At 45.3% G+C, this 21,263-nt stretch overlaps 1 long non-coding RNA gene across 1 annotated transcript; it reads right to left on the bottom strand.

The window, feature by feature from the left end:
* Positions 1 to 259: 259 nt before the first annotated feature.
* On the bottom strand, positions 260 to 6,355 carry LOC121108620. Its single transcript, XR_005843285.1, has 2 exons — positions 5,030 to 6,355; positions 260 to 4,927 (listed from the first exon to the last, which is right to left on the bottom strand). It is a non-coding gene; the product is annotated as an uncharacterized LOC121108620 (long non-coding RNA).
* Positions 6,356 to 21,263: the final 14,908 nt, after the last annotated feature.

Below are 21,263 nucleotides of genomic sequence, written 5' to 3'. Positions count from 1 at the left end.
AACCCAAACTACTCCGTCATTGTGGTTCCAGAAATGTCTATTAATAATGGGTTTGGTTTGGTTTTCACTGAACTTCACTGCCCACTAAGATAGGGCCTTAATTATCCTTGTTAGTGATTAACAGGTGGTGAAAGGGAATATTTTTGTGGAAGAGCATAGGTGGGCTGGCATGTGCTGAACTTATCAAAAGCTGCAGTGATCAGGTGATGTGTTTATGTTTAGCATTACTGAAATTATACTGTGTTTATATTAGGATAAAGTACTAAAAATTAGAACAAAAAAAAGGAGAGAAAGAACTGATGACTAACTACCAGAGACCTTCTACGACTACAGAGTTGTAAAGGTTCTCTGGAGCACACTCAGCTTTGTATGGAAAGCGTTACACCGTTTTAAAGTGTGCCTTCTTTCAACAAGAACAGTTGCTGCCCTGTTTGTTCTTCACACTAGAAATCTGTGCTTAGAGAAACTTCTCTGACTGTACAGTGGGCCTGATCAGCCTCTATTCTACAATTAATAAAGATGGTGGGGTTTTTTGTTTGCTGGTTGGTTTTTTTGTTGTTGTTGTTTGTTTGTTTCTTGGAAAGAGGACTGAAGGAGCAGGACGACCCTTAAGGGATTACTGTCACTGTGGATCTCTCTCTTTCATAGCGTGTGAAAGTTTCCCAGAAACAGCGTCAGCAATGCCTTGCATTACAGCTCCCAAAGCAAGAACTGAACATCTGTCCTTTATCCAAAGGTGTGGTGGTTTAGTGGAGGAGGAATGCTGCACGTTCATCCGCTTCTAACCTGCATTTTAAACTTCAGGTTGTGAAACACCAGGAATGAGTATCTTCTCTGCCAGAAGCGATGGCTTCAATGCTGTAGAGCATCTCCTGTGTTCCTGATTCCTGGTCTCATTTGTATATTTTTGTGGTTTATCCATCTTCACTGCAAAGTGAAATGTATGTAGGTACAAAGTAGAGAATTACACTTTCTCATTTCTAAAGTACAGTTATACTGACTGGTGCTGTATTATGAGATGCGATGCTCAGTTCTCACCTGAAATGATTTACCATTTTTGCTATGCTTAAAGATCCGATCACATGTAGATCTTAAGTGTTTTAAAAGTACACATTTTGCTTTTCTGTATTTCTAGCAGATTTTTTTACAATTATTTTGAGCTGCATTCCAAAACATTTTTTCTAATCATGCTCTTAGACCATTTCTACCACAGCAATACATGAGTGCCACGTAGAGAAATGAGTTCAGGACGGTAGCGAGCACTTGTCACATGTGGCCTCCCTCTGCTCTAAACAGACAGGTCAGTCTCCTGCCTTTATCTCAGAGCATGGACAGCTTCTTAAGGCGAGCTGACTTCTTGTTTGTGGGCAGCCAGATTTGAGCAGAAAAGAGAAGTCAAATATTTGTTTCAGTCACTGTCGCCTAGGGCACCTCCCTACTACAAATGGATTTCTGCATTTCCTTATGTGTTTTGCATTCCAGCTGCACTGATTTCTCAGCTCAACACTGATACCCACCAGGTGTAGCAAAACCATGGCAAAAACAAACCAGCTCTAAAAGTGTATCTTAATGAATTTGTGTTTGTCTGCAGGCATTACAACTGAGTACGTATGAAGTACAAACAGTATGTGAATTACACAAAAAAAATTATTGACAAACTCAAGGTAGTAATTTCACGTGCGATGTGCAATACGTATCACTCAGTTATTGTTCATTCATTTGTTGCACTAATCTAAACTATTTCCACGCCTTATTAAGTTGTACTTTTACAGTTGAATGGAGTGGTGGTGCTGGTTTCTGTTCCCATTCTACTGAGCATCTATCACAAATAGTAGGTATGAACAAACGCCACATTTAAAATGTTTGAATGTTTCTTCTCCCCAGAGCCCCACAAACAAGATGACTCTTAGTTCTCTGGTGGCCTTCTCAGACAAAATGAATATGTTTCTTATCAGGCAATGTTCTGGTTGAAAATCTAATCTTTATTTACACATAACTGCTGATACAGTTTTTCTGCAGTAAAGTACATTGTAATAACGACCATGTACCTTCAATCGGTTACTGATAAGTGAATTCTTCATCATAGATGCCGTGCTCCAAGGCAACTTTGGTTAAGTTTGAATTAAATCAAAATAATTTTATTTTTATCAGCTATCCCTACTGAATATTTGGGATGGAAAATGGAAAGTGCAGGTGGAAATAAAGTCATGGAGGGAAAGGGGCTATAATTCAATCTGAGGGAAATCACAGAATGACAGAATTGTTTGAGTTGAAGGGGAGCTTTAACAGTCATCGAGTCCCACTGCAATGAACAGGGACACCTACAGCTAGATCAGGTGCTCAGAGCCCTGTCTAGCCTGATCTTGAATGTCTCAAGGGATGGGGTGTGTACCACCTCTCTGGGCAACCTGTTCCAGCACCTCACCATCCTTACTGCAGTAAACCTTTTCTTATATCCAATTTTAATCCCCCCTCTTCTGGTTTGAAATCATTACCTCTCATCCTATCACAACAGACCCCTCTACAGAGCCTGTTCCCTTCCTTCTTCTACCCCGCTCTTTAGATTCCGAAAGGCCGCTCTCAGGTTACCTCTCAGCCTTCTCTTCTGCAGGCTGAACAGCCCCAGCTCTCTCAGCCTGTCCTCAAAGGAGAGGTGTTCCATCCCTTGGATATTTTTGTGGCCCTCCTCTGGACACACTCCAACAGGTCCACATCTCTCCTGTACTGAGGACCCCACATCTGGACACAGCATTCCAAAATGTTACCATGCTGTTAATTTTGAATGTATACGTGCGTGTGCTACATCAGCTGCTGCCAAAATGGAACTAGGTGATGAAATACGTTTGAAGAGTACATTTCATGTTAACTAGTTCAACTGATCTAAATTACGTCAATTACATAAATTTAGTCACAGCAGAAGAAATCTGGTATTGTGAGTATATGTGATATTGTGACATAGCGCAGGCTCCGATTCAAGCCCACAGGTTGAGTTTTGTTTCCTGGTGCAGGCAGACCTTGTGCTGGAACAAAGGAAGTACTGTGAGAGTAGAGCACCGTTGGCATTTATTACAAAAAAAACAAAACAAAACACAGGAGTAGGATTTTCCTCAAAACACTGCATCTGTACTTTTGGCTCTTTCTTATAACTCCCCAAATTCTGTGTTATCTACACTGAGTTGTGAATTGGAACGTTGCGCTGCAGAATCGTTTTATTTTGCTTATACCTTGTAACATTAAAGATAAGCAGAGCTTGCATTTGTATGTGGTACTGCTGCTCGGCAAAAAGTTTAATGCAGCTTTAAGGAAACCTTCAGAATATTGCAGACTAATGAAAAGAGATGACACAATATTCCTTTCAACGCAAGTTTTAAATCAATTTCCACTCGTAAAAATAGGTATGTTTAACCAAAATCAACCGGCAGAAAACATCCATAGCGGTAGGTCTGCATAAGCAGTAAGGGTAGTTCAGAAGTCAGACTATATGCTGTGCTGCTGTTTACACCACAGACACTGTTTCTTTGCCCAGTAAATGTTGTCAGCGTACCTGGGGTGTTCCTCATGATGCCAAGAGTTTGATCTTATTTCAGCTTTAGTCATTTTTCCCCTTAGGAATTGCAAAGCATTCAGCAAAGATTCCTGAACAGGGGTGGGCTGGTTTCTTGGATCTCCTCTCTGTTCCTTCACAACAAATCTCACAGAGGCCAAGACTTGGGTGGCTGTGAGTTCTGGAACAGGAGCAGCGCAAAAGAAACAAAACCAAGGCAGCAGACATAACAACACCGTCAGTTATTCACAACATCCACGATGGTTGGGGTCACCCCGCCCTTGGCTGCAGCAGACTCCGACTCTGCCTATTCTCAGGCTCTGTCAAGGAGATGTACGCAGGCTGTGCAGCTCTGCCATGGCTCACGCAGTGCACAGAAGGAGCAGGCAGCGTTAGCGAAGGAGAACCCTGGCCTTGGTACGTGGTGTGGGGTTATGTGTGCCTCAGCACTTCCTGAGCGCTAAAACTGGTATCTGCTACACAGAAAACCCTGTCCTTGGGAAGAAGGGGAAGATTCCCTATGAGGCATGATATTCCTGTGATTTCATCTCCAATAAGAAACCAGTCTGACCATGACTCAGTTTACAGTAAAGGACACTCTTGCTGCCTTATTTCAAGGTGATTGATGTTGGCACGTTTCTTCAGATCCCTACTGCTGGGTTGGCAAAAAAAATGCAGTGTCTTTGTAGTCATCAAGAACATTGGCATTCCCTCTCCTTACAGTGAACAAATGGCTGCAAAAAAGGTTGAACAATGTTTTTTTTTCTTTTTCTTTTTGTCTTTAGCAGCTGTTTACAAATGTCCTACCAGCTGTGCACAAAAGGTATTTTGTTGAAGGTGGAAAATGCCTCAAAATCCACACCTACTGAGCATTCAATGCCCAAAGTGATTGTGCAGCAGACCAGAGGTGCATCTCCCATGGAAGACAGTGATGTGACAGAACAAGATGTCAAAAAAAAAAAGCCAAAATATTGAGGATGGAGTCACCTTGCTGTATTTTTCCTCCATCCGTCTGTTCTACCTCTCCAGCTTGCTGAGAACTGCCCTTTAGCGAGTGTTTGCATTGCCACATAGTGTACACACAGTGCTCCCACGAAGGATGAAAGGTTTCAAGTGCACAGGTGAAGGTGAGTGAGGCGATGACAGCAGAGTGCCCTGTTAGTGACCTGCTGCTGCTGCTGCACCGTGCAGCGGTGCGGGGACACATCTCAGAAGGAGCAGCACTGATTGAGGCAGGGAGTGCTGTTTCTCTGGCACTAACGGAGTTTCCTGCTGCAAGGACAGCACACCAGTTCCTCTGGCAGAAGTGAGCTTACTGATGGAGATGAAAGCTTGAGCTTTCAGTCAGGTTCTAGCTGATCTGGCACACTGACGTCATTACTTCTGGAAAAGAAACAAAGATAGATTTTCCCTGTGCAATGAGAACAGTTTCCAGTAAAATTTTCCATGTTTGTAGGTGCATACAGGAGAAAATGCATTACCAACCTGTCTGTTTGCTGCCTGACAGCTGCTTCTTTTGAGGCCATGGGGGACGGAGACTCACAGTGATACTCAGGCCTCCTGCATGAGGTACTGCTTGGTCTCCAAATACAACAGGAGTGTCCTGGGACGTGCATTAGGAGCATTTTAATGCTATCAGAAGTTGCATACCTTCTTAATTAATCACAGTAAAACAGAGTAAAACTTCTTGCCCGACACCTGCTCTCTTCTCTCAGGATTCCTGTTTCCATGAGTCATCTGCATTTAGCTCAGCCGCCCTTATCTCCCAGTGCTTTACAAGCATTAGTGATCTCACTAGGTGCTTAATTAAACTTCAAATAAATAAATAAATAAATATTGAAAAATACATTAAAAGGTTTCGTAACATTAAAAAAAAGAAAAGAAAAAGCAGAGAAACTGGGCCAGATAAGCGTGTTCAAAGATAAATTCTTTGAAGCAAAAGAATCAGAGCTGGATGGGGAAAGCTGGGGTGAAATGTAGTTTTCTAAGAAAACACGTGGTTCTAGAAAGGAGCTCATTTCAAACTCGGTGGTTCCAAGCAGGGAACTGCATGGTTAAATGGCCTATCAATTGCTTCCTGCTTGCTGGTCCAAAATGATGAAACAGTCTGGGGCTTAAGAGCTACAAAAAGAGAGCTGTTATTGCAAACAGTTTTCCAGTGCCAGGAAATTGGTAGTGCCAGGAACTAAGGTAATAAGTTCACTTGCCAAAGTAAATCTCCTTCCTGCCTCACATTAGTAAATACAAATGTGCAATAGTGTTGTCCAATCCAGGTACCCAATGGACAGGAGCCCCTGGATAATGCAAGGGCAGGCAGTGACGGGGGCGATGGCAATGGGAGTGAGTGATGTCCTCTGGAGAGCAGTCACCTGTCAGGGTGCTCATCCCCAGCGGGCAGCTTGTAGCAGCGTGTCCGAGGGAGGATGGAACACAAACAAGGAATATGTGGTGACTGCATTCCTTTAAGTGGAATTATTAAAAAAAAAAAAAAAAACCTTGAAAAAATCAAACCAAACCCAGCAAACAAAACTCTTCCTGGTGTCAGTGAATAAGAGCCACAGAAGAAGGTGTATTATTTTGTAATGCAGGAAGATTTCAGTCACGTGTGTGGGCTGTTGTGTAACAATTGCAAATAACACAGCCCCTTACCAGGTGGTCTCACCAACTACGCAGTCTGCTCCACATGCGGTAGGTGATAGGTAACATTTCAACATCTTCATCAATGACACAAATGATGGCATCGAGTGCGCCCTCAGCAAGTTTGCGGATGACACCAAGCCAAGTGGGGCAGTCGATACACTGGAAGGAAGGGAAGCCATACAGAGGGACCTGGACAGGCTAGAGTAAGTGGGCCCATGAAAACCTAATGAGGTTCAACAAGGCCAAGTGCAGGGTGTTACACTTGGGCTGGGGCAATCCCAGGTATTTGTACAAACTGGGAGAACTCCTTGAGAGCAGCCCAGCAGAGAAGGACTTGGGGGTCCTGATAGACAAGAAGCTGGACATGAGCCAGCAGTGTGCACTTGCAGCCCAGAAGGCCAACTGTGTTCTGGGCTGCATTAACAGAATAGTGGCCAGCAGGGAGAGGGAGGTGATTGTGCCCCTCTACTCAGCTCTTGTGAGGCCCCATCTGCAGTACTGCACCCAGGCCTGGGACCCCCAGTAGAGGAAGGATGTGGAGCTCTTGAAGCGGGTCCAGAGGAGGGCCACTAAGATGATCAGAGGGCTGAAGCACCTCTCCTATGAGGAAAGGTTGAGGGAACTGGGCTTGTTTAGCTCGGAGAAGAGAAGGCTCTGGGGAGACCTCATTGTGGCCTTCCAGTACTTGAAGGGAGCGCATAAACAGGAGCGGGAACGGCTGTTTATGAGGGTGGATAGTGATAGGACAAGGGGGAATGGTTTTAAACTGAGACAGGGGAGGTTTAGGTTAGTTATAAGGAGGAAGTTTTTCACCCAGAGGGTGGTGACACACTGGAACAGGTTGCCCAAGGAGGCTGTGGATGCCCCATCCCTGGAGCCAGGCTGGATGTGGCTCTGGGCAGCCTGGTCTGGTGGTTGGTGACCCTGCACATAGCAGGGGGGTTGAAACTCGATGATCATTGTGGTCCTTTTCAACCCAGGCCATTCTACGATTCTATGACTCTAACAGGCTGCGCAGGGAGCTGATGGAGTCACTGTCCCTGGAGGTGTCTGAGGCAATGAGGGACACGGTTAGTGGACATGATGATGACGGGCTGACAGTCAGATTAGATGATCTTAGAGGTCTTTTCCAACCTTAATGATTCTATGATTCTATAATTTTATCAGATCTTACAGAATGAGGGTTGCCAAAAATTGCTCCCCCCGCACAGATCATGGTGTTGTGGACAAGGATATCAAGCTCAGCACCCAGCTCATGCATCGTTTCGCTGTTCAGAATTCTGGTCTGTCAGCCTTCCATCATGTTGATGAACTATTTTATCACCATGAAAAGCTGTGCATGGTCTCCAGAGAGACCTAGACAGGCTGAGCAGTGGGCCCAGGTGACCCTCATGATGTTCAACAAATCCAAGTGCAAAGTCTTGCTCCAGAGTCACAGCAACCTCCACTATTGGGAATCACAGAATTTCAGGGGTTGGAAGAGACCTCTGGAGATAGAGTCCAAAGGCCCTGCTAGAGCAGATACCCTACAATACGTCACAGAAGTAGGTGTCCAGACGGCTCTTCAATATCTCTATAGAAGGAGACTCCACCTCTTTGGGCAACCTTCTCCAGTGCTTTGTTACCCTTACTGTAAAGCAGTTCTTCCATGTGTCAGTACAGAACTTCCTATGTTCAAGTTTTAGGCTATTATTCCTTGTACTGTCTCTATGCACTGCTGAGAAGAGCTTGGCCTCATCCATTTGCCTCCCACGTCTCTCTAGATATTTATAAACATTTATCAGATCCACAAAAATGATCCAAGGGATGAAGTACTTCTATGAGGACATGCTGAGAGAGCTGGGGCTGTTCAACATGGAGAAGAGGACTCTCCAGGGAGACCTGAGAGCGGCCTTTCAGTATCTAAAGAAGGTCTGTAAGAAGAAAGGGGACAGACTCTGCTACAGAGGGTGTGCTGTGGTTGGACAAGAAGAAATGTTTTCAAACCAAAAGAAAAGAGATTTAGATTGGATATAAGGAAGAAGCTTATTACAATAAGGGTGATGAGGCACTGGAACAGATTGCCAAAGATAGTGGATGCCCCATCTCTGGAACATTAAAGGTCAGGCTGGACAGGGCTTTGAGACCTGATCTAGCTGTATGTGTCCCTGTTCACTGCAGCTGGACTAGGTGACCATCACGGCTCCCTTCCAGCTCAAACAATTCTGTGATTCTGTGATGCTATGATTCTGTGATTCTACTCCCAGTGAAGCAGGCAGCTGATATCACAACACAAACCCAGCTACAGTTCTGCCCATGCGTTCCTGTGTAACACATAGTTGAGTTTCACACTGAAATTCTTTTGTGTCCTTCTAGGAAAAAAGGAATGGAAAGTCAGAAAGGTGTGGGGAGAATATGTTTCAAGTGAGCTCTCCTCAGAGAAACAGGGACGGGTGACCATGGGCACAAGCTCATCGAGGCAGCAGGAAGGCCCTATTGCCAGCTGTGTGCTGGAGGGGTAACACAGGGCACGATGATGCACAAGGGAAAATTTAATTTCCCAGAACAAACAGTGGCTGCAAGAGATCAGGGTTCAGCAACGGTTCAGGGTCAGCAATGACTTCAGCAGCCACACCGACAGGCAGGGGGCTTGGTCAGGAAGGAGGGGGACTGCACTCCCTCCTACAGGCAGGTGCCTGGCACTGACCTGGACCTAGGATGAAAATGTACAAAAGCTAAGCAAAGTCTAGTAGAGGCATTTCCAGGTACGGTGCCTAACATTGTGCCAGCACCCCAAGTGCCAGCCTGCAGCAGAGGCCGGGACGCCTCAGCTCTGCACAGAAAGGAGGGCCGGGGTCAGAGCAGCATCACCATCTTGGGGCATTCACCCAGAGCAGGAGACATGGCTGCTAGGTGAGGAAACGGGTGACCCCAGTCTGCACTGCACTGGCCTGGCCTCACCTTGAGTGCTGTGTGCAGGTTTGGGCAACACAGAACAAAAAGAAGTTCTGAAGTTAGAGAGAAGCCCACAAGGTCTAGCAGTAAGCTAAACACAAATATATGAATTACATCGTACTGAACATAGCTGCGGTCCAAAGTTGTTTTAACATGATTTATCCCAATTTCACAAGCTGAGTTACTGGGCATCAATCAGCCCCTCTGCTAGAAGTTCAGGGGCAGACTGAAGGCTGCTGAGTCTTGGTTTTCCCTCCTGTGTTGCCTCTGCAACTTGGGGCTTTGAAGTTGGAGTTGGGCTGTATTGGTGGGGCAGAGCACGAGGTGCTGCTTCCTGTGCCACACCATCACTGCTGTGATGGAGGCTGTGGGGGCAAGAAGTGGGCTAGAAGGGCAGATCACTTGAGTGGCTGGAGAAAGGTGTAAGACATTATGCTCCATTCATTCACAAAGACAAGTTATAACCTAAAAAGTGACTAAACTAAGATTTAGCTTTGTTTCTCAAGGCAGAAGAATGACTGCCTTCTGCCTCCAGGTTAGCACTTTCATTTCAGCTCTGAATTCAATCCAGGCCAATATGTCAATAAACCCCTCCACTTTACTTTAGCCGTAATTGCAGCTAATGTCCCTGTCAACTATGTCAGTGCAATTCTGGGAAAAGAATTTCTAGCTAGCCTGGTATTTGTTTGTGTGCTGGATGGCTGCCTGTGTAAGTGGAGTCATAGCAAAATATTTGCTATTCTTTTCTGGCTTTATTATTATTTTGAATTTCCCAATGTCATAAAATGGAGCTGTTTCCTCAGTTTACCTTTTGTCTTTTTTTTTTTTTTTTTTTTACTAGGTTTAATATTGTAAATTACTGCCACATAAAGTGGAAAGCATATTTGGGTCTCCATAACCAGTTTCCTTGCAGTACATTCCCACTGAAGTAAGTAGATACTTATTTTATTTTGGACCTTTACTGTAGACTCTGCAAGAACAAAAGTTGTACAACTTGAGCTAAAGTTGTGTGATGTGACTGCAGAGGTGAGCTGTATTGAGGGTGCTGCAGCTGGGCTTGTTCAGCCTGGAGAAGGCTCTGGGGAGATCTCATTGCAGGTGACAGGACACGGAGAAATGGCTTTAGACTGAAAAAGGGTAGATTTAGCTCAGATGTCAGGGAAAATTTTCCCTGAGAGGTCAGTGAGGCACTGGCACTGCTGCCCTGAGAAGCTGTGGATGTCCCATCCCTGGAGATATTCAAGGGCAGGCTGGATGGGGCGCTGGGCAGCCTGAGCTGGTGGGTGGCAGTCCTGCCCAGAGCAGGGACTGGAAGCAGGTTATCTCTGCGCTCCTTTCCAACCCAAGCAGTTACATGATTCTAAGATTCTGTCAACCTGCATCTGGCTTTTAAAGCTGCACCTGGAGATCCCATGCAGAGCATGTGTCAGAGTGAATGCGTTGGCTGTCCTCAAAGATATGTAGCCCAGTTCTGCAGCACCAAGAAGCTGGAACACAGGAGCTAATAAGTACTGACTGAAGCTGTTTCTTTAACATATTGCCTCAGTAGCACCTGTCTCATTGCATTTCTTTTTATTCAGCTTGTTCCTCTTTGTGCTACCTTGAAGTGCGTTACTGTGGTTAACAGTCTCATTGTTACCTGAGCTCAGGTTTATGAATGAACTGTGAGCCACTTCAGCTTCTGCAGTAGCAGTTGAGTTTTTTAACAGATTTTTCACTGTAATTAATTGCTGACAATGAGTCAGCTTGTTGATTTCAACGCAAATGACTTCCTTGAAATTGTGCTCCAAGTGGCACATGTAATCCTCCCCTCTTAACAAAGCTGGCTCTCATCTGAAAGCATAGTGCTCTGCAGGCGCCTTGCTCTCTTGCCCTGGTAGATAAGAGCATCAAGAAGGAACCAAGAGCGACAAAGTTAAACCATGATAGCCCATCAGTTTGATTGCACCATATTAATTTATTATTAGGCTGAACTGTGAAACTGGTGTTGGGAAGTTTCAAGTGCAGATTAAAGTCTCTGAGGTTGGCAGTTCCTTATACCTTGTGATCTGGGGTTTCGGAAGCTAAGAACCGCTGCAGTAAGCACTGCTGTGGTGAGACAGAGCAAAGGTGAGCCTGGCCTGGAGCCCAGCGTCTTCTGGGCTGGTTTTGCTGTGCAGCCCCGGGGGGTCCCAGAAGAACTGCACGGCAGCAGTGCAGTGTGGCTGCAGCGGTCACAGTACCCCGTTCAGAGGCTGCCCGTAATCTATTCAGGCCTTGAATCATAGAATCATAGAATCACAAGGCTGGAAAGGACCTATAAGATCACCTAGTCCAACCGTCCTCCCACTCCTATTGCTACCGCAAGCCACTAAACCATATCTTGTAGCTCCTCATCCATTCGCCTCTTGAACACTGCCAGGGACAGCAAAGATTGGAAGACTGGAACCTGTGAACTGTGTCAAGTGGAGCAGAGCTTTCCCCGACTTTCCGATTGCATGCATGATTCAGGAAAAGCCTTTCTTGACGCTGTTCACCAAAGTGTTCTGTATAGCATCAGCCCCCAAATGCTGTTTTTATTTTTCCCCACAGAAGTTTGCTCAGACTGAGGCACAGAAAATTACTGAAATGGGCTGCAGAGATAAGAGTCAGGAAAGAATAGGGGATGTACACCAAGTGTAGTTCCCTTCTTGCAGTCTTCCCCCAAACTACTCCAGAGCCTCAGAGGGTCAGAAGGGCTGGGGCATGGACAGTGCAGCCCTGGGAATGCAGACACTGAGGACACAGCTGTCCAACACAAGCCTGGCACAAGGCATCTCCAGGTTGCTCCTTTTTGAGTCATAGAATGGCTTGTGTTGGAAGGGACCTTAAAGAACATCTATTTCCACCTCCCAGCCACAGGCAGGGCTGCCACCCACCAGCTCAGACTGCCCACGTTCCCTTCAAGTCCAGCACTGAATGCCTCCAGGGATCAGGCTTCTCTGTGCCAGGGCCACGCTGCCCTGAGTAAAAAACGTACCCCTGATGTTTAAAGTCAATCTCCCTTCTCTTTGTTTAAAACCATTCCCCTTGTCCTATCACTATCAGACTGTGTAGAATGTTGACTTCCCTCATGCTCCCTTTAAGTACTGGAAGGCCACAGTTAGGTCTCCCTGGAGCCTTCTCTTCTCCAAGCTAAACAAACCCAACTCCCTCAACCTTCCTTCAAAGGAGAAGTGCTCCAAGCCTTTGATCACCTTTGTGGCCTTCTCTGGACTTGACCTAACACCCCCATGTCTTTCTTGCTCTGGGGGCCCCAGGTCTGTACACATTACTGCAGGTGGGGCCTCACGAGGGCAGAGCAGAAGGGGACGACCACTTGCCTCTCCCCGCTGGCCATTCCTCTTTTGCTCAGCCCGGGGTACAATCGGCCTTGCAGCTGTGTGCGCACTGCTGGCTCACGTCCAGCTTTTCATCCCCCAGGACTCCCAAATCCTCTGCAGAGTTGCTCTCAGTGGGTTCTCCCAGTCTGTACACATATCTGGGATTGCCCTGGCCCAGGTGCAGCACCTTGCGCTTGGCTGCGTTGAACCTCTTCACATTCACATGGGCCCACCTTTTGAGCTTGTTTCTGCTGCAGCCAGTTTTCCACAGTGCTGTACACACGGCTGTTACACAGACACAGTATCTAACAGCAAAGGTGCTTTCTTGTCTTGTGTTTTTGTGGGGTTTTTATCTTTTTTTTTTTTTTTAATTCTGCCTTAATCCTGCAAGTGTTTGTTTTGGAGGCGTTTCCATCCTCTGCTGCTGAGGAACAACCCTAGCAAGGGGAGAGTGGAGGGCCCAAGGCAGGCGTGGGGCTGCAGACAGCAGGGATGCAGCTCCATGCTTACAGGTAGCAGGGGTTTGTCAGCCCACGTGCTGCACAGCAGGGCCAGCATCAAGCTACTGCAGGGTGGGGCCCTGGCAGCCACGCTCCCTGGCAGACAGGAGACACAGGACATTTCCTGAAACACCTGCACCTGCCTGCAGTGCACCCATGGCCCCAGGAGGAATGGATGTGAGCTTTGTCACTGCCCTGGCTGTGCTGGCGGCTGCAGTGAGCCTGACATCCCAGAGTAAGTAACACCGCACTTACCTATTCTGTGATTTAATTTCCTATGAGAGGACGGGAGCATTCCCAAGGGGTGTCTGCCTGGAGCTGTGTCTGCTTCAGTCTGTGCAGCTCTGTCTGGGATCGGAGCTGTTAGCTTACAGGTCCGTGGCACGAGAAGTTCTAAAAGTGAAAGCCGGCTGTCCCACCCGCAGAGAGCCGCCGGTATTCGTTTCAGTGAGATCAGGGTTTCGCCTGAGCGTTTCCTTCATGTTTCGCTAAAGGTGTGGGAACTCTGTGATTCTGTACAACGGCTTAACAAGGAAAAGCCATGTGGGTGATTTGTCACAGGGAATACAATCAGGAACGCTGCAGCTGAGAGCTTTAATTGCTGAAGGTGTAGTACCTTGGAGCAGTGATTTCCAAGGGAACACTTAATAAAGTTTTACTGTTTGTTTAAATGGATCTCTCCAGTTCGGCTGCAATCTTCTCCTCTCCGAACATCTTGAGAGGGAAAGTGCTACAAAAAAATGATACTTTTGATTCTTTTCAATCAATGATTCTTTAATTCTTTCTGTCTAAAGTTTGGTTGCTACAGAATGGCAAAGATCTCAAAACCCTTTTTATGACAAACTTCATGTAACCTGCTTCTCATACTCAGAAGAGAGCCTTCACAACTTCGCATTCACTGTGCATCTCCAAGATCCATGAGATCTCGTAATGCTTGCTTTTGTCTTCTTGTATTTCCATTGAAATACATTTCAAAACAATTATGCAGTGTTATGCTTGAATCCTTAGGCTTTGTTTGTAATTTTCTGTGGTAAAATAAGCTACGTTGTTGGACAAGATAACTCACATTCCGGAGGGCTCAGTCTTTGCAGTGCGCCTTTCTCAATTCCCACTGACTGCATTAGGGACAGGAATTACTGAGTTCACAATGCACGGACAGAATCTACCTTCATTTTTTTAATCCTTTAAAATGGCCACAGAACATGCTGGCCTGCACAGCCTGCATGAGTTTTTTCCATTCATTTTATGATCTGGCCACTCAGCCAGGTCTTGCACAATAGCAACAGAGTGCACATACACAGGTCAAAGGAAAGGTTTTCTTGGAGCGTGTTCCTTCACACTGAGCTGTCTGGCGCAGGGAAAATTCCTTCATTCTCTATTTTTCTGTACACACACACGCTCCATGCTTAACAGCAACAGACAAACAGCGGAACCTGCAATAAAAGTAGGCAGAGCTCCATGTGTATGGGCCCAGGCACATCCTGCTCGCATGGAGCTGGCAGATGGGTCAGGCTGCCGAGGCTGCTTGGTGTGCATCTGTTTATTTCAGTGGCATGGTGCAGGTACACAAACGCACTTTGGGTGATGTACACAGACCTGGAATAGTTGTCTTTGTTCATGGCTGTGCAGTGATAGCTGTTGAACTGAGGCCAGCAAGGCCATCTGGAGGCCAAATCACACCTGCCACAGGCAGGACTGTGGTCCTGCCAGGAAGTGCGAGAACAAGCGGAGATCCTGAGTGTTTTGTTAAATTGTGGCAGGAAATTTTTATTTTATTAATGTAATTTAATTACATTTTAAAGATTTTGCTTTCTCCTTCCCCCAGTATTCTTCTCTCAACCCACTGCTGTCAGCATCAGTGATTTACAGTGCTGACGCTCGCGGCTGCAGTGGAGCAGCAGCGCTGCTTGAGGGGCTGTGCAGCAGGGAGGGCAGGAGACTCACTCAGAGGTCGTTGGTTTGGATCTTGGTTTGAGAAGACAGTTCCCTTCAAAAAACTACTGCATATAGTTCATCTTGAAGGTAGGAAGAGAGAGATTTGGTAATTCTTACATAATAAAAGCATCTAAAACAAGTGCTAAATGCTACAGAGTTGGAATCGCAGCAAGACTGTCCAGGTCTCCCCTAAGCAGTCAGCTGGAGCTCTCCCAGCCAACGTATGGCAGCAGTGCTGGTCAGGTCAGAGCAAGGGCTGTTTGTATGGTATGGGAGGCTGGCTCTAAGGATTGCTTTATAGGAAAAAAAAAAACCAACAAATCGAATCCAAAAAGACTTGGATGTCTGTTCGTGTGGCAGCTTCTCTTTGCACTGTAATATGCGACACATTGCAAGGGTTTTTGTCAGGAGTGGTAGAAATTTCACCTTCTAATAAGGCACTGAATGCTAGTGTTTGTTTCACCACACCAGTTTAGGCTCACAACCACAGTGCTTTGCCAGTGTTCAACTGGGTGGGAACAGAGAGCTTGAAAACTGATGGTGATGTGATGGACAGATACATTTGAAATTCATGACCTATGTGATGTACCCACCAGTCAAACTCCAGTCAGTATTCAGGCCTTGAAACTGGTTGTGTTAACTGCAGTCCTCAGAGTAGACCAAGAAAGAACAGGATTACTTCAGGCCACCAAACTATATATTCTGATATTATAATTTTTATTACCTGAATCTCTTTCTTGTCTCATTTTCAGTTTTATGATTAACCTTTGTGCATTCCTGTGCTGTCAGAATAGAAGAAAGGTGTGTTAAAGCATATTTCAGCATGTGAGTACCCCTCTCACCTCCAGCTGTTAAGCAACCTCCACATTTTCACAGAGTACAACTGCACTACATTTGCCAAGGGTTCTAGCATTCTGCTTTGTTCACCTGTCAGCCAGGATCAGAGCCTTCCTCATAGCGACATAGGTACTGATGTGCTTTGGGTTAAGCTGAAAAGACCTTTTTGAGGTCTTTGAACTCTTAAAATAGCCTGAAGTTTGTTTTAGATGAATGTTTTCTGGTAGCTTCATGAACAAACAAACACTAAAAGATCTACCTTATAATGGCTAAAGCAAAGTGTAGCACTCTTCCTTATGAGGACAGAGCCTATCTTCATAACTCAGCAACACTTGCCAAAGACCAGGTCAAAGTCAATGGCCAAATGGAAGCCACTGTTGTATTCCAGGTCCACCTAGAAGCCCAGCACTTTGGGGCTACCCTCCTCATTACAGACCACTAGAGAGATGAGACTGATGGCTTTGAAGATGGGCTAGGTATTGCCCAGGCAGATCTTGTTGAGGCTGAGCTCTTTAAGCACCTTCCATGTCATATTTGTCTGGAGCATCTCCTCAAACTCCTTATTAATCACCCTGTTCCTGATGAGAGCCATGTCCCTGAGCTCCCTGAAAAGAAAGTGGAAGATGGCACTGAGGAAATGGCATAACTCATTGCTGGAGGTGGGATCCATAGAGGGCTCTGACTGCTGTGGTAGCGCAGTGCAGGGCTCCAGGCCCACCATGGGAGTTGAGGCAGCCAGCACTGATACCAGGACCAGCTTTGGTGTCACCTAGCCACCTGCTGGCTTGGTGCTATGGAAGCAGACCTACAGGCTATGTCTGGACAGGTGTAGAAGAGGCTGTCATCAGCTCTGGCTACTCTGGAGGTCTCCAGCATCTTCCTGCAGAAGAGTGGGAGCTGGAGCAGGAGCATGAGGAAGCAGCCAGCCAGCACAGAGATCAGGATGGCATATATTAGCAACCTCCTTGCCCTGACTACACCACCCTCACTGCCAGCCCTTGTGGCATAACCTTGGGATGCGCCCCTGCTTGAGGAGAGATCCTGTCATGCAGCCCAATGCCATGCAGAAGAGCTCAAGGAGCTCTTGTGCTTCTCAGTAATTATGGGGTAGGATGACTGACTTATAGTCATGCTTTGTTTTTAGGCACATGCTCAACTGGCATTCAGCTGTTGAACCAGGTGTCTTCTAGATGTTCTTTCAGCTCTCCGGTTTTAGACAGATTTGTGGTTGTTAATCTGTCTTAGAGTGTTACCAGTACTGTTGCTTGTTTTCTTCCTGTGAAAGACATTGTGTACAAGGTAAGGAGATTGGGAGAAAGAAACAAGGGTGAGGGGAGCAAACTGTCACATGAGTACTACCCCTGTGGCAGCGGTAAGGGGTCTGGAGGTGTTCAGGAAACATGTAGATGTGGCACTTAGGGACATGGTTTAGTGGGCAAGGGTTGATGGGTTGATGGTTGTACTGTATGATCTTAGAGGTCTTTTCCAGCCTTAATGATTCTATGAATCTATGAAGTTATCTACAGAAATGTCTTTACAGACACTAGAGCATTCTCGTACCTGTCATGTTCTGGCTAAGCAAGACATTAATCCAGACAATCAGTGAGAGGTGGGTTTTTTTTTTTTTCCTTGTGGATATACAAAGCCTACTTTGTAACCACAAAAGAATTCCATTAGTAAACACCAATGACTGCTACTAATAATTACAGAAATTGTGCAATCAATGCAAAGCTACATCAATTTATATTAGCAGCAGATCTCACATTTCAACATAGATAAAGAAAGTGCCCCAGGTTTATGGATTTCAGCATGCAAGGCAAGCTATCTGTCTGACCATATGGTATGCTGAAAGAATCCATGCTGCTTAATACCTACATGCATCTTTGTTGTGCTCCTTTAGTCTGCATAAGTTCAAGAACTACCTACCCTCTGTTTGGTTACACAGGAGAATGTCTACACATGGCTTCTCACTCAGCAGCCCATGGGTTACCACAGATCACAATCAAGGGCTCTGCCAGCAGCATTGGTGGACTCATCTGTGCTGCCAGCAGGATTCAGGACTGACCACCAAAGGCCTGGCCAAAATACTAACTGCTGGCATGAATCCTGCCAGGAGGGGAGTTGCAGAAGGTCTCAAGTGGGTAGGTTGGACACAGGAGCAGAGACCAGAAATGATTTTCTTACTGTTCCCACCTACAGCCCATCATTTTCCTATTGTACTTGGTTAAAGGAAGCAAAAGAGAAACCAAGTAAATTTGTGACCAAGTGCAAGGGTTGGGAATGTAGTGACTCCATCACTTACTCCATTTGCACCTGGCTTCCTCTCTCTCTTTTTTTTTTTTCTTCAGCTAATTCCCCTCTGCTAATATATATATATTTTTTATATATATATATATATATATATATATATATACATAAAATATGAAACAAAGACATGTCCTGCTGTTTTCTGCAGGACAGGTCTGTTTGAGACAATGACTGCTGTGTTACTCCTTCCCAGTGTCTACACACATAGAAATATTTATCTATCTATCTGCCTAAAAAAGCTACAGCCAGGGGCCAGCAAAATATCCATTTGCTACCTCTAATGGATTCAGTAAGAGGGCTTTTTATCGGGCATCTTTCCTAAATGGGAGGGAAGGAGGGAAGGAAGGAAGGAACTTTCAGCAAAGATACTGATGAACAGAAGCGTAAAGGCAGATGAAACTGAGGTCTTATTCCATCAAAGACACCATATTCTCTGTGGTTCATTCTCTAGCAATCAACAGCAATCACATCAGCTCAAGCCCACTGAATATCACAGACTTTGAGGATCTCTTCCATTTTAGGAGAAACACTTTGCTAAGAGAGCAGGTGAAAGCAGTCATCTGTAGTTGCCAATTGCTTTTGATCCCTTCAGCCCTAAGAAAATGACTATAGCACTACCAAGATTTGATAGACTTGAAAGAAAACAGACTACTGTGGGAAGCTGGAATTAAGTTCTCATGCTGAATTCCCTGAAAAGCAAGGACTTTTTCAAAGTAATTCAGAATTTAAGACATTTTCTCTCTTATTTCCTTTTTTTTTTTTTTTTTTTTTTAAGGAAAAATCAAGAAGGGCTTTTTTTGTTTGTTTGATTGTTTTTTCTCTATTCAAAGGTGCTGAACAACTTATTTTCACATGAAAGGCAAAGCTTTCCTTTCTTTCTATGTCTTTTGAAATTGGAAAAACTATACACAGCATGTTAAATAAATCCAGTACAATGAAAAGACAAGTGATAATGTATTCCATAAGGCACAGTGGCAGAGCACCCATCTGAAAAGGACATTATACCTGGGCATCCTTGAGAGAGAAGCTGGGGTGAGCGAAGGTGTTTTCCAGTTCCTTGTGCTTGCCCTCAGCTGGGGTGCTTAACTCGCTCCTGTGGACATTTCTGCAAGAGCAAAGTATTTAGATGCCTCTGAAAAGAGGAAACAAAATATTTATAAAGCAGTAGTTTTTTTTTCCCGGTGAGTGTTTCTAAGGAACAGACACCGAAGCTGCTGAATAGCAACAGAGCAATCCCTGCACGGACCTGTCTCAAGATTCATCACTAATCTTGGTCCTGCCATCCATCCAGCAACTCAGAAAGCTCCTTTAGATGTCTAAGTAAGAAGGCTTGATGCCAGATAGCAGGTCTAAACTGTTCTGGTAAGCAGAATCTGTGGACTTCTGATTGTGTTGCTGAGGCATGGAGACAAGTGAAATGGGCAGCACTGGAAAAATCTCTGAGGAGTTGGAAAGGGCAAACAGAAGGCCAGGCCAGCTTCCAGGTGGAAAACTGCAGTTCTTTTCTTCTAACCACTGTGAAGACCAGTAATTACCAGCTAAAATGCCTGATCTAATTGCTAAAACCCACACATGTTTCTAGTATAGTGCTGGGCTGAATTCATTAGCTTTGCTTATTATCACCTCATTCCTTCCCACTTACGGGTTGAGAGCACAGTTATAGTAAGAATGGACCAGGCAGCTGAGCAGTAGCGCAGCCAGCACTGCGGGACAGCTGGTCCCTGCTCCTGTGGTGCAGGGGAATTCCCTGAGCCACTGCCCTGAGCGTTCTTCCTGCTGAGCGGAAGATAAACCTACCCTTGTTCAAACTGACTCTCATTTTCAAAGGGATCGTGTCTGTGCCAGCACAAGATTGCAGATGACGTTTACATGTTGTCTGATGGAAAAGGTCTAATAATGTGCACTTATCTGCAATTCAGAGATAGTTTGTATTTGCCATATTGTAACTGCAGATCACGCACAGAACAACAACAACAAATACATAAAATTTTATTTAAAAGCAATAGCTTATTTTTTAGTCAAAAAGTAAGTTAGTGCAGGCCGGAATTCCTCAGGGCAGGCACCCATACAAACCCTAAGCACATACCTCCACAGAAAGTTACTGACAGGTTCTCAGCCTCTGTGAGAGGTGGACGTAAGCACCCCCTCATTCACGTTTTACTACAAAATTTCATTCTGCTGCTTGGTGATGTATTCCCCAGCTTCACATGCAGTCTGTTGTGCGCTTTCACTTTTAAAGGCACAGCTTTTTTTTGCATAGTTGCATTAATTAGAGGGATTTAATGCTCCAGTTCAAAGATCGACTGAGCATCGGGTAATGGAGTTCATTCTAAAACTGCTACTCTGGTTAGGTAGGTGATTGTTAAAGATGCAATTACAAACACATTTCTGCAGTTCCCAAGTGTCTAGCAAATGGACAGTGAGATATTCACAAGCTTATTTGAAGACATCAAGAATTTTCCTTTAATTTTCCTCATACAAGTTTTCAGATATAAAATTAATGTAATAAGATTAATATAAATTTAAATTAATATAAAAAATATTTTCTTAATTTTCAGTTATACAGTGTGCAAAGGCCAGTGCAATACAGTCCAGATCTGCGGAACGAAACAAGCGATACTTCTGAGTACACAAAGTATACGAAGTGGGTGTGGGCAAGAGATGATGGCCATGCAGCAGAGAGAACAGCTGAGCGTGAGGTCAGGGGATGGCTGTCTGACCCTCAGACCTTCTGTAGTGCCCCACGACTCTGCAAGAGGCTGTCAGTGCTGGCCTTGCTGAGGGACTCCATTTACTGGACCCCACAGAAGCAGAGGACTAGATCTCAGAGAGTGTTCAGGATACAATTATCCTTTCCTGAGCTTTTTTCCCCTATAATCCTTCTGCAAGCACTGGCAACAACAGATGTTCCCACCTCAATCACCCACAAAAAGATAAATGTAGTGGTGTTCTGCGAACTGAATTCCTACTTGCAAATACAAATTCATTGGCTTCACCAACAGTTTGCTATTAAAGCGAGAGGAGAAAGGGACATCAGGGAAATAATACAGGTAACACACACAATGAATTCACCCTTCTGCACCGTATGATTATTTATAGTCCTCCTCACTAGGCAACTGCTAGAGCTGGTGTCTTTCACTCTCCTCTGTGACCCTGATGTCCCAGGGCTCTGTCATCCACCACACCAGGTACAAAACCTCCTGAAAGCTGTGGCGGATAGCACGG

This window comes from Gallus gallus, chromosome Z (genome assembly GCF_016699485.2).
Source record: "Gallus gallus isolate bGalGal1 chromosome Z, bGalGal1.mat.broiler.GRCg7b, whole genome shotgun sequence".
NCBI lineage: Eukaryota > Metazoa > Chordata > Aves > Galliformes > Phasianidae > Gallus > Gallus gallus.
Note: the sequence above shows the minus strand (reverse complement) of the source record. Positions and strands in the feature narration are given on the sequence as shown.